Below are 17,221 nucleotides of genomic sequence, written 5' to 3' on the forward strand. Positions count from 1 at the left end.
ACAATGTCTGCCTGCCTTCCTCTGATGGCTGCAGGGTATCTGGCATCTTTACTTACTGCTGCCACTGCTAATCCTCTTATTTTCAATACAGTCTGATATTTCAAACTTGTAAATCTATATGAACATCAAGTATGTTAGAGTGACCATACCAATTAGTCCTGACCATAATCCCCTCTCCCATGAGGAAGAGCAATGAGCAAGAGTGTGTACCTTCCAGTGTTTGTGAACTCATGGCAAATGCACAGGCAGAGATTGAATGCTGTGGTTGTCACCTATATTTTGATATATTTGATGGAAAACCCACAGACAGTAGCGTGGGCTCCTTCTTGGCAAGTTAGTTTTCATTATAAATTACTCATTGACTCATTCAGGATGTATGAGAAGATACTGTCATTAACCATGCAATCTGTTATGGTTGGGGTGCAGTTTGTTCCCCTAAAGGCTCATTTGTGGAATCTCACTGCTCAATGTGGAGTTCTGAGAGCTGGGACTCAGTGGGAGGATGTTGGCTCACTGAGGGTTATTATAGTTTTCGTGGGACCCATCTCTGGTCCCCTGTCCTACTACATGATCTCTTCTTCCCATGTGCTCCCTACCATGATGTCATCCACCACGCTGTGACACAGCCAGGAAAGTGTGACACTCCAGAATAATTGCCACTACTTCCAAAATGATGAAGTAAATGAACCTCTCATTTTATAAGTCATACAGCCTCTGGTACTTCGTTATAAAGCAGGAAACAGACTAATCCATGTACAACAAGACATGTGAAGAGCAAGGATGCACTTGAGTCTCAGTGACAGCAAGAATAAGAATGCCCTTGCCCCCAGGTCCCTTCATCTCTCCCTGAACCTCCCTGAAGGAGACTCCAACCGTTTCCCTCCCTGGGGTGGAGTTTCTGCCACAAGGCAAGAGACATGGAGTCTCACATCCTACTGTTCCGACCTCCACAATTGACAATCATTGACAATTTAGAGCCCTCTAGAGACTGTCTCTATAGACTCACTGTGCTAGTGTGCCCACTTGAGCAGTTACCTGTGGCCATATCACCCTCATTTGTTATTCTCCAGGAGCCCAGCAATACCCAACTTGCAGAACTGGAGCAGAGGAACAGCCATGGTAGGAAGGAAGGAAGATATAAGCATCAGTTCCAAACACAGGTGAGTCCCATATACAAACGCCAAAGGCAAGTTCAGAAAATTCTTCCTTAGGGTTCATTGGGTAAGGGCTCTTGTTATGTAAGCTTGAGGAACCGAGTTTAGATTCCCAGCACTGTGAGGAGTTTGGGGTTTTGTTTTTGTTTGTTTTGGTTTGGTTTTGGTTTTGGTTTATCAAGGGCTGGGTTTAGCCACACACACAAGCCTATAACCACAGCTGTGTGGAAGGCATAGACAAGAGGATTACTTGGGCTTGCTTCCTTGCTACGGTGGCCAAGAATGATGCAGTAGGACACCCAATAGATTTGTGCACATACACATTTATATACCCCCACACACACACCATACACACATACGCACAGCACATACACACTAGGCACGTTATACATATACTTCCACACACACACTCATACACACTACACACACACTGCACACACAACTCACACACATACTAAACACATATACATACTACACACACAACTCGCACACACACTACACATACATATAGACCACACACCCTATTTACACATACATACATCACACAAACACATATCTACCCTACACACACAACACACTACTCATACATACGCCACCCTTCCTCTTCACCTGGAAGGGTGAACCGGAAAAAAAAAGCCTCTGATTCCCTGTAGATCAGGACCCCTACCGATGAGCTCCTGAGCATCACCCTTGAATCATTTCTCGTTGATCCACCCCTCAATCCCAGATGTGTGCCCTTCAGAATGTAACTGTGGCATGCACGCTAATCTCAGCCCCGCGGCTGCCAAGTGGCAAGTGATCAATAGGTGTTTCTTTAATAATGCACCAAAGAAACATGCATAATAAATGCTGGGACAGCAGCGAACAGGAAAAGGCCACACTCCAGCAACCATAAGGCAGCTCCAGGGGCCTCTTGAGGAGTCCCAAGGGCAGCACTGCTTGTCAGCTCAGAGCAACCAACTATATTCTGAGCCATCAAAAGGGGAAAATTCACTCTGTTTAATGTTTAATGTAGAGAATTTTTATAGATTGCAAGATTTTCGTTGAAAATGTTTTTATTTGATTCTGAAAAACATCAATTTTTCTGATTTCTATATAAAGTGCTTCCTGGGCCTTCCGCTTATTTTTAGTGAGGGGATGTAGCAGTGTCTATCATGTGACAGTCATGGAACAGAGACACTGCCAGACATTCAGCCTCAGGCTGTTGACATACTTGGGCTGCAGAGAAGCCTATGGCTCAAGTAAAGAAAGGAAGTACACACTCAACTATATCATCCCTACACTTGGAAACAAAGGAGAGTGGTTCTAGCTCAAGATAGGGTTGAAAATCTTCGAGGAGCTTCGTTATAAAGGGCAAGAGATGAATTAATTGGGGTTGTTATATTTTAAATTCAAGATCTGATTCCAATTTCTGTTGCTGTCTTGCAGAGCCTATGACTAAATGGATCATAAGTTGTAGCAGCGTAAACGAATGCAGACAGATTGTAAATATATATATATATATATATATATATATATATATATATATTTCTTTAAAGGAGAAATAGACTTACAGCACCACCGTTCTCACGAGGACCAGGAAAGCAGACGCAGTGGCTGGGAGCACGCTCGCCAAATTTATAGGTAAACATTAGCCCGAGGCGAACAACCACCCTAAGGGGCGGGACTTATCCCTACATCTCCCCTTTTTGTCTAAATAAGACAGAACTAAACCAAATAAAAATATATACAATAATAACAAATAATAAATATAACAAACAATATTGAGAACAAAAGTTTTGCTAAACATTCTATCTCAAGGAGTCTAAATAATGTAGAGAGTAACTACAATTATATAATCTTCAACTCCGTCAAAGATCTGAGAAGGGAATAAATATTACTTAACAAATGAGATATATCCCAGTTTTAAACAGAGATAGAAACATGCATACATACAATAATCAATATAATTTAACTTTGTATCAATATACAAGAATCGATAACAATGTATTTGTCTAAAAGCAGTAACTCAAAATTATAAATCTATTATCCCATCATTCCCTCTTTCTTTCTTTCTTTTTTTTTCAAAATGATCCCTGAGCTTATAAAATTCCTCCCCCAACCTCCCAACCCCTAAATGATGTTCCTAAACCCAGGGGCAACTTTACTGGGAGAGGGGATGTCGTCCTCTAGAATTACTTCCAGCTGTCATGGGGGCGACATTCTTTCTGGGGGATCCTGTGAAAGTAAAGTGATGGTTAAATTTCAAGATCAATGTCTTTGAAAATTGCCAATAGTCTCAGAATATTTTGTGCATGTCTGGCCAAAATGTTGTATAAGATGTGCACCATTTCAGCTAACCAAGTTGGAACTGTCTTGTGCAGCTGGTACCCAAAGCAGGTCTTGTAGTAGCACTATCAGTATCATGACGTCATATCAACCAGGTAGAGTAGTTGTTGTGGGGCCCCATCTTCTTCCTGGAAACTTCAAATGTCACTTCAGGAAAAACTCATTGTTCATTGTGAAAAACTTAAACATTAATCATATAGACATATAAAGACATACATATATATATTCACTGAAAGGCATGATAGATATATTCAATGAAAAGTATGATAGATATGAAGAAAAGCAAAGATGTTTTCTAAACTCATATTTCTTTCTGTCCCATATCATGGCTCTTGACATGAGACAGAAACTCCAGAAACTCTGGGTTTTTCTCTTACTAACAGGCTTGGAATTGGAGAGGGACTGAGCCAGAGTCCAACTTCAAAACCAGCTCTACATATTTATAAAGAAATGTTTAATAAGACATATAAATAAAAATTAATACTTACAAAATGTGTCCATCCATCAGTAATTAAATATTCAGGGTCCCTTAATTTCTTTGAAAATGAGTATTTTCCTGTGGAGATAAGAAAAGAACCCTGCCTCCAACCTATCTGTATTTCTTACCATCAGTATGCTCGCCATCCTTATGAAAGAATTGTTATTTATCTTTTCCAAGTGGCTTTTCTTCTTCAAACCGAACCTTTATTAATTTTGATGGTATCCACAATTTTTCCTCACCTGTGGAGATAAGAGCAAAACCCCTTCCCCAACGCAGCACATCTCCTGGTTTCCATTGTGAGGTCAGCACATCCTTGAAATAAACTGGTTGATTTAGTTCAGTAGACTTTTCCATTATCCAATGTCTTTCTGCAGCCGTTGTTCCCTTCTCATTAGCGTTGAGGAAATTCAAGGTTAAAAAAGCATTATGTAACCTATTTCTGGGTGTGTTTTCCACCCCTTTCTGTTTGTTCAACATATCCTTTATAGTTCGATTCGATCTTTCTATAACTGCTTGACCTGTAGGATTGTGTGGTATACCTGTAACATACTTGATATTGTAATAATCAAAAAACCGTTTCATTTTCCTAGAGACATAAGCAGGACCATTGTCCGTCTTTATTTGTGTAGGTATACCCATGATAGCCATGACTTCTAATAAATGAGTGATTACTGAATCAGCTTTTTCTGAACTTAAAGCAGTTGCCCACTGAAAGCCTGAATAAGTGTCAAGGGTGTGATGAACATATTTTAATTTGCCAAATTCTGCAAAGTGGAACACATCCATCTGCCAGATTTCATTCCTTTGGGTGCCCTTTGGATTAGCCCCTGCAGGCAGTGGCGTTTGGTTATACAAAGAGCAAGTAGGGTATTTCTTTACAATCTCCTTAGCTTGTTGCCATGTAATTGAAAACTCTTTCTTCAAACCTTTGCTATTAACATGATGTTTTTATGAAATTCAGAGGCTTGTAGCACACTACCAATCAATGATTGATCGATTTCTGCATTACCTTGTGCTAGAGGACCTGGCAGACCTGTATGGGATCGGATGTGTGTTATGTACATAGGGCAAAGCCTGTTCCTGATCAAATCTTGAACCTGGAGAAACAATGAGGTTAGTTCAGTATCATCAGGTATAAATTCAGCAGTTTCAATATGTAAAATAACTCTTTCTGCGTATTGTGAATCTGTAACTATATTAATAGGTTCTTTAAAATCCCTTAGCACCATAAGAATGGCATATAATTCTGCATTCTGGATAGAATTATAAGGACTTTGTTCCACCTTACCCAAGTCTTCTGATTTGTAACCTGCCCTCCCTGATTTATTGGCATCAGTATAGAATGTACGGGATCCAGTTATTGGAGCATCACGGACGATTCGAGGAAGAATCCAAGAAGTTCTCTTTATGAAGTTAAGCCTCTTGCTTTTTGGATAGTTGTTATTAATGTCTCCCAAAAAATTAGCACAAGCTCTTTGCCATGGTTCATTATCTTCCCATAATTTCTTTAGTTCATCAGCAGTGAAAGACACTATAATTTCTGCTGGGTCTATGCCTGCTAGTTGACGAAGTCTCAACTTGCCTTTTATAATTAACTCGGGGACTTTTTCCACATAAGTTTTCAGTTTCTTACTTGGTTTATGTGGTAAAAAGATCCATTCCAAAATAATATAATCTCTCTGCATTAAAATTCCTGTAGGAGAAATTTTTGATGGTAGTATGACGAGAATACAATCAAGCTCTGGATTTACCCTGTCCACATGTTCCTGTTGTAATTTTTCCTCAATCATTGTCAGTTCCTTTTCTGCTTCAGCTGTTAATTCTCTGGGACTGTTTAAATCTTTATCACCATCCAAGGTTTTGTTCAAATGAATTATTAGATCAGGTGTTATTCCAATAGCTGGTCGTAGACTGGAAATGTCTCCTAACAGTCTTTGAAAGTCATTAAGAGTCCGTAGGCGATCTCTCCTAATTTGTGCTTTATGTGTCTTAATTTTTTGCAAACCTATTTTATAACCTAAATAATTAACAGAATCTCCCTTCTGAATCTTTTCAGGAGTGATTTGCAATCCCCATTTAGGTAAAAGTATCTTTACTTCTTCAAACAGTCTGTTCAAGGTATCCATGTTTGAATCGGATAACAAAATGTCGTCCATGTAATGGTATACTATAGATTTGGGAAATTTCTTGCATATTATTTGCAATGGTTGGTTCACAAAATATTGGCACAGGGAGGGGCTATTTAACATACCCTGGGGGAGGACAGCCCAGTGGTACCTCCTCAAAGGTTGAGAATTGTTATAAGTAGGCACTGTGAAGGCAAATTTTTCTCTATCTTCTTTTTGCAAAGGTATAGTGAAAAAACAATCCTTTAAATCAATAACTATGAGAGGCCATCCTTTTGGTAATAAAGAGGGCAAAGGAATTCCAGATTGCAGAGGGCCCATACGTTGAATAACCTTGTTGATGGCCCTGAGATCTGTCACCATTCTCCATTTACCTGATTTTTTCTTAACCACAAATACAGGAGAATTCCAAGGCCTGGTAGATTCTTCTATATGTCCAGCATCTAATTGTTCTTGTACTAGCTGTTCTAAAGCCTGTAACTTCTTTTCAGCTAAAGGCCATTGCTTTGTGCATATTGGTTTCTCAGTCAACCATTTTAGAGGCAAGGCTGTTGGCATCTCTGAAGGGACATCAATTGCTTGTTCTTGTAGAGCCCAAATGGCTGGTTTTCTCCGTTTGTAATATTTTTTAATATTATTCTCAGAAATATAGGCTCTAGAAGTAGCAGGAATGTTAATTTCGGTATTCCATTGTTGTAATAGGTCACGACCCCATAAATTCATTGCGATATTGGCTACATATGGCCTTAATTTTCCTATTTGTCCCTCAAGCCTTATACATTCAACCCATCTCGTGCTCTGCCTTACTCGAGATAGGGTTACAATTCCCAGGAACTGAACATTCACATTCTGAAGAGGCCAATACGGATGCCAAGATTCTGGGGTAATGATACTTACATCAGCACCTGTGTCCAGCAGGCCAGTAATAAAAATGCCATTTACACACACTCTCAGTTTAGGTCTTTGATCATTTATAAAAGTTTGCCAAAACACACGTAACTTATCTTTCTGATTATTATTGCTTGTAACAGTAGGCATGGGGCTTCCTAATTGTCCTGACGAGGCACGTTCTCTGCAGAAACTGGAAATGACTGAACCATGTTTGCCATGGGGGCTTGTGAGGCCCCGTCTCTCACGTTTCCCGTCTGTATCAGGTTGCTTTGTCTGTCTCTTTTAGACCTGCATTCATTCGTCCAATGTCTGCCTTTTCCACATCTTTTACATAAACCTGAAGGCTGAGTCCTCCTATTTCTGTTATTTCTAGAAGATGCATTATTATTATTTCTGAAAGATGCATTATTATTATTATTATTATTATTATTATTATTATTATTTCTGAAAATCCGTTGTCTACAATTCCTTTTCATATGACCCATTTTGCCACAATTAAAACATTTGGTATTCTGGTGTCTCCTTTTACCATTGGAAATTGCTTCTTCTACTCATGCTTCAGCCCCATAATCAAATGTATCAACATTGAGTGTATGCAAGACCCATTCTTCCAAGGGCACTGATCTGAGATTTAAAGGCCCCAAAATCCTTTTGCATTCCACATTTGCATTTTCATAAGCCAAAGACTCAATCATTATACGTCTTGCTTCTGGGTCAGATATCCCTATTTGTACAGCCTTAGTTAATCTTTGTAAAAAGTCACTAAAGGGTTCTCTCTGACCCTGTTTAACTCTGACAAATGATTCCATTCTCTGTCCTGGGTCTTGTACCCTGTCCCAAGCCCTTAAGGCTGCTGTAGTACACATGGAGAGTGTGTTTTCATCCAAATTAGCTTGTTCCTGAGGATCCGAAAAGAGCCCTTCACCTAGAATTTGATCTAGGGAAATGTCAATTCCCTTCACTTTTTCCTGCTGTTCTAAGAGTCTAGCCTCTTGCCTGAATAAGCATTTCCATTTCAATTGCGGTCCACTCTCGAGTACCGCAGAGCTCAGCTGGAGCCAGTCCGAGGGGGTTGCTCTGCTTGCTGTGGCCTAAGATCTTAGCATCTCTTTAACAACAGAGGCTTGCATCCCAAAAGTTATGACAGCCTGTTTTATTTCCTTGAGATCATTCATACGGACAGGCTCCCATGTATCCTCCTTGATGACCCTAGGGTTTTTGGAACCAATCACCTTCTCTGTTGTTATTACTGGAAAGGCAGGTAGAGCTGTAGGTAGAGCTTTGTGGAAATTGTCCCGGAGAGATTTACCCACAGATGTAGTTAAAATTTGCCTTTCTACCCTTTGCTCTTCTTCATCAGAATTTAGAAATTCCTCAATCTTTTCAATTCTATTCACCATTGCTTTCTGCAATGTCTGAATCTCCTGTCCAGTATTATGTTCCAAAGCCTTCATTGAGGATTCCAAAGTATGAAGTTTGTCCGTTAGAGATAACATCTCATCTTTGGACATAATTTTTATGGCATAAACCGTGCCTTCTTGTATTGACAATCTTTCTGCCAATCTGTCATAAGCTTTAGACAAAATCCGATTGTCACATTCAGCAGTTTTGATTCTCTCAGTTAATGTTTCATTTCCTACAGAAAGGGACTGAATCTTATGGTCCAAATCAGCTGTTCCCTCTTCCATAGTAATGAATTTCTCCTTAATATCAGCCACTAATGTTTCAGTTCCTACAGAAAGGCACTGAAGCTTACGATCCAGATCAGCTGTTTCCTCTTCCATAGTAATGAATTTCTCCTTAACATCTGCCTGGAGAACTTCAAACTGATTCTCAGTTGTTTTTAAGTGTTCAATCTCTGCCTTAAGAATCCTGGATTCGTCTCGTAAAGACTTTATCATATTTCTATTATCAAACCATTTAGTGCCAATGAAAACTACGAATCCCAGAAGGATCCATAGATGTGGGGTGATAGACACCTCTTGTAAAATCTCAAACATGGTACAATTAAAAAAAACTGTTAAATTCTTGAATACTAATGTGTTCAGACATTTTATTTATAAAAGAAAAATTTTTTAACTGCAATGATCCTTTCCTGCCAGTGGTGATCTCTGTGTTTTTGGAGCCTGTCGTAGAACTAGCTCTTGTAGACCAGGCTGGCCTCGAACTCACAGAGATCCGCCTGTCTCTGCCTCCCAAGTGCTGGGATTAAAGACGTGCACCACTACCACCTGGCTGGTCTCGAACTCACAGAGATCTGCCTGCCTCTGCCTCCCAAGTGCTGGGATTAAAGGCGTGTGCCACCACCACCCAGGCAAGTCACTTTGTATCAGACCAAATCTGCCACTGTGGCGGCTTTTGTTGCAAAACCGCAGGTACTTGAGTTTCTGCTAATTCAGGCAGTGGGGTTCCGCTCCAAACTTAGCCAAGGCAGGCAGGGAGGGGTTAATTGCTCTGGTAAGCAGGCGGGGCAGAATGGGCCTGTGTGGCCGAGTGTGTCTCGGGGCCCGAGTCACCAACTAAAAAACAGCACCCAGGAGCGTGCTGTGTGAGTTAGCGGGCTACACGTTTGAGTGGGGGCAAAATAGCCCGATGTTGGACGCCAAAATGTAGTAGCATAAACGAATGCAGACAGATTGTAAATATATATATATATATATATATATATATATATATATATATCTTTAATGTAGAAATAGACTTACAGAACCACCATTCCGCAGAGACCAGGAAAGCAGAAGCAGCGGCTAGGAGCAAGCTTGCCAAATTTATAGGCAAACATTAGCCCGAGGCGAACATGCCCCCTAAGGGGCGGGACTTATCCCTACAATGAGTAAACATTCAAAATCATGGTGCCAGCAGATACTCAGTTTCTGGTGAGGTCCTTGTGATGGAAAACATGAAGAATATAGTGGAAGGTTTCATATGTCAGAATAGTGGGTGAATAGTGAGTAGAGGTTGGAAGAGGGAGGAAAATGCCCAAGATAGCCAGTGCCTTAAGAAAAATGACATTAATTCATGCATAAAGCCAGATCTCCTTCATGATAAATACCTCCCAAGGTTCTACCATCTCTTCACAGCATTGTACAGAGGACCAGATATCAACATGAATTTGGGGGTAGACAAATGTATTCAAATAGTAGTGACTGCTTCTATCCAACTCAAACAAAATGGAACAGATGAAAAAGAATACTATGAAGGCTGACTGAGGCAAGCAGGAAGTATGGCAGATCATGGAACCCAGCCAGCAAGGACTCACTGATCAGGCAACTGGAACCCAGAGTTCCTGGCATAGGTTGTACTTCCTGTGACACTTTAATCTTGTTGACAAATCTAAGATGGGGATCCAGTAGTCCAGGCAGAGTCACACTCTTTCTCCTTGGCCAGTCAAGGACAGCTGGCATACCCACAGCCTCAGCACACAGTGTTAGGATTTCAGCCACAATAAGGGTGACACTTCCTGGTTCTAGGGCCATGCAGGTACGGACAAGCCTTCAGGCAGAAGTGTCTAATAACCCTGGGGATGTTAAAGGGTCCCTCATGACCCATGCACTTGCATGGTTGCATCATCGGTGTATGACTCAGCTAAGCCCTTGCACACATGCGTGAGCCTCATCATCTGCATATGACATAGACATGTCAACTTCCTGTGTGCATGCACTAGGCAGCTTTTAAAAGCTGCCAGCACCTTCTCCCACACACACACACTGATTTCCCCAGGCCTGTACACGCCCCCTCTAATAAATTCCTAAGCGGGTTTGTTGTGTATTCTGTGTTTCCTTCTCACTCACGCCAGGTAATTTCACACAGTGGTGGGGAGAACACGTGCTCTGAAAAATAAGGAGGAGGAGCTATGGATTGTAGACTAAAAACCAAAATCAACAACAACAAACAATGTCTGGCAACCCTAAAAGCAAGGGGGAGAGCTCTGTGTATTTATGGAGAAGGGGTAAAAGATTGGACTGCAGCAAAGGACCAGTGGGGATGGGTAATAAGGTTGGTTTAGAGGAGTAGACAAGGACCAGCACAGGGCATCTTCTGGGCCACACCACCATGTGTACTTTATCCAAGCAGCCTGAGGGATCACTGAGCGGTTGATGTTCATCTCTCAAAGACCACCCAGAAGAAGCAGAGTTGCCTGGGAGGTAGACAGACCTAGTAAAGAGCTACCGTGGGACTCCAGGCATGGGTGATAAGGGGCTGGGCAAGTGGCAAGAATGACTGAAGGCAGAACCCTAGGATTTGATGGCTAAGCATAGTATCAATGAAAACCATAGAAGTAATGGTGGATCCTGAGCCAAGATGAAGCTGTAGCATGGGAACACTGATCCGGGGCCCCTGAATGGTTTGCTCCACTAAGAAAGAAGTCATGTAAACATTTATGGGCATAGAAGGAAAGAAAGTCAGAAGTCAATGCATGTACCAAATTACTCGGTGGGGACATCAGGTAGGTGGGTTATGACAGAGGAGCAGGGATTTCTTCTGTAGGTTTCAGGTGCCTCCTTGTGTCATTCTTAACGTGGGTTTGGTGGCAGCTAGTGGTCTGCTAAATTTACAGTGCATTCCCAGAGTTTGACTTGACATCACAGAGATGTTAGGTCAGATACATCGGTTAGTAGGGAACGACCATAAGAGGACTATAGATGAAGATGTTTGGCCACATGTACAAGTTTCCATCTCCCTTAATTATGAATTCCTGATCAGTTAGTCTGCAGGACCTTCAGCATAGATGCAGTCTCTTCTAGGAACTACCATCCACTATGGGAAACAGGAGAAAAGAGGCTGCCTAAAGTCAGCAAAAGGTTTATACCTTGAAAAAAGATGGAATCAGGGTAAAAAGGGAGTTCAATGTGGGACCAGTCAAGTCTGGGGTTCTAGTGGGGGTCTTAGTACTCTGAGTCCTACACAGTCAAATATAAACAACAACAAAGATGGCAGCACCATCTCTTATTCGTTATAAACGTTTAACGACAATCCCCTTCATCAAACAGTCAGTTGCTGGCCAGTAAAGACAAATGAACGAGGCGTACAGTACAGGGAGATAATGGGCTGTTTCGTAAACGCAAGTGTAGTGTGGTTCTTAAACAAACTTCCTCTTTTGCTATCTGATCCAAAGTCAGCATCTGGCAGAAAACAGAGATGGATTTTAATTATTAGTATACTCCTAGGGTCATTTTCTTGGGATTCCCAAACTGAACATTTTCAATTCTACAAATATCTTTAGCCTGGGAAGAAATGGAATTATTTTTCATTTCTTAGATAATTCCATTCAATTTATTTCTATAAAACAAGTTTATTTTTTTAAACGTGTACATATCTGTAGAAATACGTGTATATGCCACATTGCTATGCATAAACTAATGGAAAAGAGTTTGCAGTAGTGATAATCAACCAAAGATGTGGGCTGTGAAATCAAGGGTCCTTGTAGTTGCCTGGCTGCAGGAGCAGAGCACAGTCTTGGCGTGTGGACGGCTTGCTCCTGTCTGACTGGAAGAACACATTCTGATGCCAGCTGTGAAAACAGAGACGCTAGGTGCTTCCCTGGTACGTAGCCAGAGCGGTTAGCTTCGTATGTCAACTCGACTGAACTACAGGATCCAGTCATTGGATTGTAAGAGCCTGAGCCTCATGGCTCCAAGAATCGCATCTTCCAGGCACAGCAGGTCATGCGAACATATGAAGGAACAGAGACTGTAAGAGCAAGCCAAAACCCGCACAGGAACAAACCAGACACAATACCAGCACCGAGAAGGGGGAAGTGGACACACAAAGTCCCACCCCTAACCAAGAAGCTCTTTGCAATCGATAACTGTTGGGTAAGAGAAAACCTGTTTTTGCCAATGGCCTGGCTCTGAGTATATCAGTCATATTCCAGGGCTGACTCCATGCCCAGGAGCAGTCAGCCAGCACAAAATGGACTCCCTGGCTTTTGTGTGCACTTTTTGTTTTGTTTTGGTATTTTTTTTGTTTTATTAAATTATTTGAGTTTGTCTGTTTTGAGTTTCCATTTTTTGTTGTTTTTTTTCTGTTTTTATTTTAAAGAGAGAAAGAAAGAACATGAAATTGTGAATAGCAAGGTGGGGGAGGATCTAGGCGGAGTTAGGGGAGGGAAAAGAATATAATCAAAATATGTCGTATGAAAATTTTAAATAATCTCTCTCTCTCTCTCTCTCTCTCTCTCCTTCTCCTTCAGTTGGTTCTATTTTTCTAGAGAACACTGGCCAGTGCATTCATGTTCTTATTAGCAGTTTTGTCTAGACATTTGCCCCTAAGACCTGCAGCCATCTCTATCACGGTTTCTGGAACCTGCCATCTGTAGTCTGGAAGGAAAGGTGGAAGGACGCAGGCAGTCAGCAACAGCTTGACGGCGTGTGACTCTCTGAGAACATTTTCTATTCCCTCTGCCAACCAATCGGCAAGATACAAGCTTCAAACAAAGCTGTATTTAATTTGGAGAAACGACGAGGAGACACCTGAACAAAATGTCGAATCAAAGTCAAACCATCTGTGGCACCCCTAAAAGAGACCATTCAATGTGTCAGCCCCGGTCATAAGAATTTACTAAGCACCTCGTGTTGCAGGCTGGCATTGATACAATGGACTCAGAGATTAAGAAAGCACAGCCCCCAGCAGAAACCTGCAATGTTGTGAGGTACCTAAGACATCCCCTTCCTTAGTCAGTTCGATAGATGGGGTCCCACACCTAGTTTGGAATCTATGACTCCTGAGAGAAATATTACCCTCTGTGTAGGGTAACTCCAATTAAACTTTTAAATATATGGCTTATATAGTTTTTTATATATATATATTAGAAAGCTTATCAAATAATAGGCTTGCGCAAAATTTTTTTTCAAATATTTTTAGCATTATTTATCCCTCTTCTGTCCTTTCCACCCAACCATATCCCCATTTAAACTTCTCCCCTGTTCTTGCTCTACCTCCCGTTAAACAGTTTTTAGGGTTTTGAAAGTAGAGACAAACTCATTATAAGCAGATCTTTTAAGTTTCTAGGAAGGTAATGTTTTTAATTCTAGTAAAACTGGAGTATTAGTAGAGAATTGCAAGCTGTTTCCTAACGAGGTTAAAACTTTCCCCCCAACACCATGTAGTTGCTATGTGACGTCACCAGATGGCAGCAGAAGGGCTTCGTGACTTTTGGCCATTGGCTTTGGAAGGGTTGGGGGAGGGGAGACAACTCCATCTCTGTTGTGTTTTGCTGGTGGACAGCGGAGGGGATTTTCGTCGTGGCTTCAGATGCCTCGAAGCAATACGGCAGGTTGAAAGTAAGTACCCAGAATCGTGGACCTGACTTTACAGCCCACTTCCAACTGAGTATGTGGGCGGGAATTGCTGTGGGAACAGGCAGCAAAGAGGTTATCAGACCCAAGTGTAGTTGCTCCACCCCCTTTCCTTGGTGTTCCTGAAGAGTAGTGTGGTGGCTGGTGGGCTTCTGTGTGTCCTCTGTCCCTCAGATATTCATTAGGATTCAGTTCTGTCTACTCGGACTACCAAAAATCTTTGTCCCTGATTTTCTAACCTGTGCCTCAAGAACACAGAGCTAGCTGTCCGTTGAGATTCCCGAGGGGGGTTAGCTCCAGTCACTCCTTTAGGTATCAAAAGGTGCTGATCAAATCCCTTGTAGGGACCTAAGTAGCTTTTTCTGAAAATGTCTCTTGCTTTCAGAAACAGAACTTTAGCCAGGCTTTGAGATCGTTTAAAATAACATACTCAATATTGCGTAATCAGCCAAGTTAAATTTAACCTGCCTTTAAGAAAACAATGTAACAAACTTTACCATACCTTTGGACTTCCCATGTATATAGCTTTTACAACCTAAACTAAGTGCATAGCTTTAATTGTAATCTAAGTACTCTTCCGTGACTCTGACCCAGAAGTGTGTGTGTGTGTGTGTGTGTGTGTGTGTGTGTGTGTGTGTGTTGGGGTAATTGTTTGCTGAAAGCAGCCAGCAGGTTGAAAGCAGTCTTAAAAAAACAAAAACATAAATAAATACATAAATAAAAGCACAAATATCCTGTGGATATTGGAAGCAATATGTGGATATAGGATGAGGTTTTGAGCGCTATTTTGGGTCAGCTTTCCCTTGCAAAATCTGTTAAAGATTTTGATGGGGGGGGGGGTAAATTCCCTCATTCCTTTCCCACATGGTGTTTCCTATACAGTAAATACAGAGCCAAGTCTTTGTCAGAGACAACAGGAACAGACAGACAGCAGAGACAGACAGACATTGCACCTACACACCAGAGAGAACAGGCTGCAAACCACAAACAACATACAGAAGAAAAATACACAAAGAAGTGAAGAATTCAAATTTGGCCTCACTCTTGCTCTACACTGTTCCGAGAGGAAGATTTGTTTTTAATTCCTTAATGCAGGAGCGATGAAGAAAAGGGCGGGTATTTTCGTGGAGCCTACCCATATCATCCCATGTACCTTAAATGGTCCATGCATTGGCTATAATACCTAGAAAAATTGTAAATACCATGCAAATACTTGGTACATTCTATTGGTTAAGGACTAAATGAGCCAAAAATTATGTACATGTGGATCACACTGGGCCCTTTAACATTCCCAGGGAGCCATTAGGCACTTCTACCTAAGGGCTTATCTGCACCTGCACGACCCCTAGAATCCAGAAGTATCAACCTCATTACAATATCCACATACATTGTCATCCTTAAATCTCTTTTAGACCCTTGTCCCAGATTACACTTTGAACAATTTAAACAAAAACAGGGAGACTGCAGATCGGGTCATGTGGGCAAATGATTTACAAAGCAAAGACTATCAAAATTAGAATTAATTCTTAAATTCACCAGTGGTGTTCTTTACCCATAGTTGGTACCCAGGTTCATCTTTCACAACTGGCAGAATTACACTTCTCCTGATAAAAGCACAGGGGATTTAGCAGCCCTTGAGCTGCTCCTTCCAGGCACTTTCTTTGCTATGGGAAAGGACCTAATGGCTGATTATAAGTAACAGTTGTGTTCTTTGTTGTGGAAAAGAAGCCTAATTGGAAATCAATCTTGGTTAATAAACATAAGCGGAAACTTTATCAGCAACCCCAAACTCCAATTATGATACAGAATTTTCTTTCTTACAGTCTCTGATAAACCTGGCTAATACACTACCTATTGCCAGCCTCATTGGAGGCAGAGCTATAGCTAAATTCTACTTTGTGTAACCTAATATTTCCTAAGTAAGCCTATTAGTAAATTCTTTATATCATCAATTTTATTGCTGCAAGGTTCAGGAGAGACATCACCACCTCCATTCAGGAGAGAAAACACATTCTCTCTACCTTTTACCAAAAATGCACCTGAAGATAGCCACATTCTTCTCAACTTTGAGAATCCCCCAAATGATGTTGTCTCGAGTGACTAACTATGTGGATCTTAGTGGCTCCCAGAGGATAGAGCAGGAGAGATTTACCCCTGAGATCAGCTGGTATGCCGAGAAAGGAGCTTGCAGAGTTACCATGTGACTCAGTGTGACCTTCGGTGGCACTTTTTTGACTTCCTAAAGTGAAATCTTTAGTTTTGGTCTCAGTACCAGAAGGTTTGGCAGGACAGACCTCCTCTCTCCCATTTCTGAAAAATCTGTCATTATCCCGATGACATTTGTCCCAAGAGCAACCCCTTCGCTCTGTGTGAAATGACACGCCAAGATTATCTTAGTAAACATATCTTGATCCCCAAGGAAAGTAGTTCACAATAGACACTGTTGCCTGGATATCTAATGTTGAAATATAATGTCTGGGTATTAACAGAAATATGTTGAACGGGGCCCAGGGGAATTACTTCTCCCAGTAATAACAGCCAAGTGGAGTTTCATCATCTGTCACTTAACCCCTCACCCTTTTCAGTGTTCCCAAGGACAGACAAGTGATTATATGACATAGAACAATGAATGATATTGTGTCCTGAGACCTTGTCAGGATTATGCTTATGCCATAAACAGTACCATTTGTGTCTTTCACAATGTGAGATTTTTTTTAATAGCAATAAATCACAAGCTATATCTGTATCGGTGTTGTTGGCTGCAGTTTGCCTAGTTGTCCCATTTCCCCTTGGTAGATGGCCATTGGCAAACACTGGTTATTTTATTATTAGTTTAATTACTAATGTGGAGGTTTAGATAAGAAAGGCCCTATGGACTCATATCTTTGAATGCTTAGTCACTAGGGAATGGCACAGTTTTTTTTTGTTGTTGGTGGTGGTTTT

The 17,221-nt window shown here is 41.2% G+C and overlaps 1 protein-coding gene across 1 annotated transcript in view; it reads left to right on the top strand.

Annotated features, from left to right (window-relative positions):
- The first annotated feature begins 14,176 nt into the window (after window positions 1-14,176).
- Window positions 14,177-17,221, top strand: part of LOC121434140 (enoyl-CoA delta isomerase 2) — a 39,525-nt gene continuing 36,480 nt past the window's right edge. The window contains exon 1 of the mRNA XM_041632959.1: window positions 14,177-14,263. The gene's annotated coding sequence lies outside the window, so the exon portion shown is untranslated. The remainder of the gene's footprint in view (window positions 14,264-17,221) is intronic.

This window comes from Microtus oregoni, unplaced genomic scaffold (genome assembly GCF_018167655.1).
Source record: "Microtus oregoni isolate MIOR12 unplaced genomic scaffold, Mior012 000042F_ref0000377, whole genome shotgun sequence".
Taxonomy (NCBI): domain Eukaryota; kingdom Metazoa; phylum Chordata; class Mammalia; order Rodentia; family Cricetidae; genus Microtus; species Microtus oregoni.